Source organism: Triticum dicoccoides, chromosome 5A, assembly GCF_002162155.2.
Source record: "Triticum dicoccoides isolate Atlit2015 ecotype Zavitan chromosome 5A, WEW_v2.0, whole genome shotgun sequence".
NCBI classification, from domain to species: Eukaryota; Viridiplantae; Streptophyta; class Magnoliopsida; order Poales; family Poaceae; genus Triticum; species Triticum dicoccoides.
This window is the reverse complement of record NC_041388.1, coordinates 605122912-605128660: the sequence shown is the minus strand read 5'-3', so window position 1 is coordinate 605128660 and position 5749 is coordinate 605122912.

Genomic DNA, 5749 nt, shown 5'->3' with positions numbered 1-5749 from the left:
CTCGCCTAAACTCCGCTACAGTATTATCGAGGACTATGGTGGCTGGGGGCACCGCACACGGCTAAGGAATAGATCACGTGGATCAACTTGTGTCTTTCTGGGGTGCCTCTGCCTCAGTATATAAAGGAGCCAAGGGGGAGGGGGCCGCCGGCTAGGAGGAGGGCGCAGGAGGAGTCCTACTCCTCCCGGGAGTAGGACTCCCCCCCCCAATCCTAGTTGGACTAGGATTCCCCGAGGGGGAAAGAGGGAGAGGGGGCCGGCCACCTCTCCTAGTCCTAATAGGACTAGGGGAGGGGGGAGGCGCGCGGCCACCTTGGGCTGCCCATTTCTCCTTTCCACTAAAGCCCATTAAGGCCCATATGGCTCCCGGGGGGTTCCGGTAACCTCCCGGTACTCCGGTAAAATCCCGATTTCACCCGGAACACTTCCGATGTCCAAATATAGGCTTCCAATATATCAATCTTTATGTCTCGACCATTTCGAGACTCCTCGTCATGTCCGTGATCACATCCGGGACTCCGAACAACCTTCGGTATATCAAAATGCATAAACTCACAATATAACTGTCATCGCAACCTTAAGCGTACGGACCCTACGGGTTCGAGAACAATGTAGACATGACCGAGACACGTCTCCGGTCAATAACCAATAGTGGGACCTGGATGCCCATATTGGCTCCTACATATTCTACGAAGATCTTTATCGGTCAGACCGCATAACAACATACGTTGTTCCCTTTGTCATTGGTATGTTACTTGCCCGGGATTCGATCATCGGTATTCCAATACCTAGTTCAATCTCGTTACCGGCAAGTCTCTTTACTCGTTCTGTAATACATCATCCCGCAACTAACTCATTTAGTTGCAATGCTTGCAAGGCTTAAGTGATGTGTATTACCGAGAGGGCCCAGAGATACCTTTCCGACAATCGGAGTGACAAAACCTAATCTCGAAATACGCCAACCCAACATGTACCTTTGGAGACACCTGTAGTACTCCTTTATAATCACCCAGTTACGTTGTGACGTTTGGTAGTACCCAAAGTGTTCCTCCGGTAAACGGGAGTTGCATAATCTCATAGTTACAGGAACATGTATAAGTCATGAAGAAAGCAATAGCAACATACTAAACGATCGGGTGCTGAGGTAATGGAATGGGTCATGTCAATCAGATCATTCTCTTAATGATGTGATCCCGTTAATCAAATAACAACTCATTGTTCATGGTTAGGAAACATAACCATCTTTGATTAACGAGCTAGTCAAGTAGAGGCATACTAGTGACACTTTGTTTGTCTATGTATTCACACATGTATTACGTTTCCGGTTAATACAATTCTAGCATGAATAATAAACATTTATCATGATTATAAGGAAATAAATAATAACTTTATTATTGCCTCTAGGGCATATTTCCTTCACCATGATCACATACGGGACTCCCAACAACCTTCGGTACATCAAAATACATAAACTCATAATGAAACTGTCATCGTAGCGTTAAGCGTGCGGACCCTACGGTTCGAGAACAATGTAGACATGACCGAGACACGTCTCCGGTCAATAACCAATAGCGGAACCTGGATGCTCATATGGTTCCTACATATTCTACGAAGATCTTTATCGGTCAGACCGCATAACAACATACGTTGTTCCCTTTGTCATCGGTATGTTACTTGCCCGAGATTCGATCGTCGGTATCTCAATACCTAGTTCAATCTCGTTATCGGCAAGTCTTTTTACTCGTTCTGTAATACATCATCTCACAACTAACTCATTAGTTGCAATGCTTGCAAGGCTTATGTGATGTGCATTACCGAGAGGGCCCAGAGATACCTCTCCGACAATCGGAGTGACAAATCCTAATCTCGAAATACGCCAACCCAACATGTACCTTTGGAGACACCTGTAGAGCACCTTTATAATCACCCAGTTACGTTGTGACGTTTGGTAGCACACAAAGTGTTCCTCCGGTAAACGGGAGTTGCATAATCTCATAGTTACAGGAACATGTATAAGTCATGAAGAAAGCAATAGCAACATACTAAACGATCGGGTGCTAAGCTAATGGAATGGGTCATGTCAATCAGATCATTCACCTAATGATGTGATCCCGTTAATCAAATAACAACTCTTTGTCCATGGTTAGGAAACATAACCATCTTTGATTAACGAGCTAGTCAAGTAGAGGCATACTAGTGACACTTTGTTTGTCTATGTATTCACACATGTATTACGTTTCCGGTTAATACAATTCTAGCATGAATAATAAACATTTATCATGATATAAGGAAATAAATAATAACTTTATTATTGCCTCTAGGGCATATTTCCTTCAGTCTCCCACTTGCACTAGAGTCAATAATCTAGATTACACAGTAATGATTCTAACACCCATGGAGCCTTGGTGCTGATCATGTTTTGCTCGTGGAAGAGGCTTAGTCAACGGGTCTGCAACATTCAGATCCGTATGTATCTTGCAAATCTCTATGTCTCCCACCTGGACTACATCCCGGATGGAATTGAAGCGTCTCTTGATGTGCTTGGTTCTCTTGTGAAATCTGGATTCCTTTGCCAAGGCAATTGCACCAGTATTGTCACAAAAGATTTTCATTGGACCCGATGCACTAGGTATGACACCTAGATCGGATATGAACTCCTTCATCCAGACTCCTTCATTTGCTGCTTCCGAAGCAGCTATGTACTCCGCTTCACATGTAGATCCCGCTACAACGCTTTGTTTAGAACTGCACCAACTGACAGCTCCACCGTTTAATGTAAACACGTATCCGGTTTGCGATTTAGAATCGTCCGGATTAGTGTCAAAGCTTGCATCAACGTAACCTTTTACGACGAGCTCTTTGTCACCTCCATATACGAGAAGCATATCCTTAGTCCTTTTTGTTGGGTTTCATAGTAATTTCAAAAATTTTCCTACGCACACGCAAGATCATGTGATGCATAGCAACGAGGGGAGAGTATTGTCTACATACCCAACGCAGACCGACTGCGGAAGCGATGACACGACGTAGAGGAAGTAGTCGTACGTCTTCTCGATCCAACCGATCAAGCACCGAAACTACGGCACCTCCGAGTTCGAGCACACGTTCAGCTCGATGACGATCCCCGGACTCTGATCCAGCAAAGTGTCGGGGAAGAGTTTCGTCAGCACGACGGCGTGGTGACGATCTTGATGAACTACAGCAGCAGGGCTTCGCCTAAACTCCGCTACAGTATTATCGAGGAATATGGTGGCAGGGGGCACCGCACACGGCTAAGGAATCGATCACGTGGATCAACTTGTGTCAACTTGTGTGTTTAGAGGTGCCCCTGCCTCCGTATATAAAGGAGCCAAGGGGGGAGGGGGCGCCGGCCAAGAGGGAGAGGCGCAGGAGGAGTCCTACTCCTACCGGGAGTAGGACTCCCCCCCCCAATCCTATTCCAACTAGGATTCCCAAGGGGGAAAGAGGGAGAGGGGTGGCCGGCCACCTCTCCTAGTCCTAATAGGACTAGGGGAAGGGGGGAGGCGCGCAGCCCCCTTGGGCTGCCCCTTTCTCCTTTCCACTAAGGCCCATGATGGCCCATATGGTTCCCGGGGGGTTCCGGTAACCCTCCCGGTATTCCGGTAAAATCCCGATTTCACCCGGAACACTTCCGATATCCAAATATAGGCTTACAATATATCAATCTTTACGTCTCGACCATTTCGAGACTCCTCGTCATGTCCATGATCACATCCGGGACTCCGAACAACCTTCGGTACATCAAAATGCATAAACTCATAATATAACTGTCATCGTAACCTTAAGCGTGCGGACCCTACGGGTTCGAGAACAATGTAGACATGACCGAGACACGTCTCCGGTCAATAACCAATAGCGGGACCTGGATGCCCATATTGGCTCCTACATATTCTACGAAGATCTTTATCGGTCAGACCGCATAACAACATACGTTGTTCCCTTTGTCATCGGTATGTTGCCCGAGATTCGATCGTCGGTATCCAATACCTAGTTCAATCTCGTTACTGGCAAGTCTCTTTACTCGTTCCGTAATACATCATCTCACAACTAACATATTAGTTATAATGCTTGCAAGGCTTATGTGATGTGTATTACCGAGAGGGCCCAGAGATACCTCTCCGACAATCGGAGTGACAAATCCTAATCTCGAAATACGCCAACCCAACATCGACCATTGGAGACACCTGTAGTACTCCTTTATAATCACCCAGTTATGTTGTGACGTTTGGTAGTACCCAAAGTGTTCCTCCGGTAAACGGGAGTTGCATAATCTCATAGTCTTAGGAACATGTATAAGTCATGAAGAAAGCAATAGCAACATACTAAACGATCGGGTGCTAAGCTAATGGAATGGGTCATGTCAATCAGATCATTCTACTAATGATGTGACCTCATTAATCAAATAACAACTCATTGTTCATGGTTAGGAAACATAACCATCTTTGATTAACGAGCTAGTCAAGTAGAGGCATACTAGTGACACTTTGTTTGTCTATGTATTCACACATGTATTATGTTTCCGGAAAATACAATTCTAGCATGAATAATAAACATTTATCATGATTATAAGGAAATAAATAATAACTTTATTATTGCCTCTAGGGCATATTTCCTTCAGTCTCCCACTTGCACTAGAGTCAATAATCTAGATTACACTGTAATGATTCTAACACCCATGGAGCTTTGGTGCTGATCATGTTTTGCTCGTGGAAGAGGCTTAGTCAACGGGTCTGCAACATTCAGATCCGTATGTATCTTGCAAATCTCTATGTCTCCCACCTGGACTAGATCCCGGATGGAGTTGAAGCGTCTCTTGATGTGTTTGGTCCTTTTGTGAAATCTGGATTCCTTTTGCCAAGGCAATTGCACCAGTATTGTCACAAAAGATTTTCATTGGACCCGATGCACTAGGTATGACACCTAGATCGGATATGAACTCCTTCATCCAGACTCCTTCATTTGCTGCTTCCGAAGCAGCTATGTATTCCGCTTCACATGTAGATCCCGCTACGACGCTTTGTTTAGAACTGCACCAACTGACAGCTCCACCGTTTAATGTAAACACGTATCCGGTTTGCGATTTAGAATCGTCCGGATTAGTGTCAAAGCTTGCATCAACGTAACCTTTTACGATGAGCTCTTTGTCACCTCCATATACGAGAAACATATCCTTAGTCCTTTTCAGGTATTTCAGGATGTTCTTGACCGCTGTCCAGTGATCCACTCCTGGATTACTTTGGTACCTCCCTGCTAAACTTATAGCAAGGCACACATCAGGTCTGGTACACAGCATTGCATACATGATAGAGCCTATGGCTGATGCATAGGGAACATCTTTCATATTCTCTCTATCTTCTGCAGTGGTCGGGCATTGAGTCTTACTCAATTTCACACCTTGTAACACAGGCAAGAACCCTTTCTTTGCTTGATCCATTTTGAACTTCTTCAAAATTTTGTCAAGGTATGTGCTTTGTGAAAGTCCAATTAAGCGTTTTGATCTATCTCTATAGATCTTAATGCCTAATATGTAAGCAGCTTCACCGAGGTCTTTCATTGAAAAACTTTTATTCAAGTATCCCTTTATGCTATCCAGAAATTCTATATCATTTCCAATCAGTAATATGTCATCCAGATATAATATCAGAAATGCTACAGAGCTCCCACTCACTTTCTTGTAAATACAGGCTTCTCCGAAAGTCTGTATAAAACCAAATGCTTTGATCACACT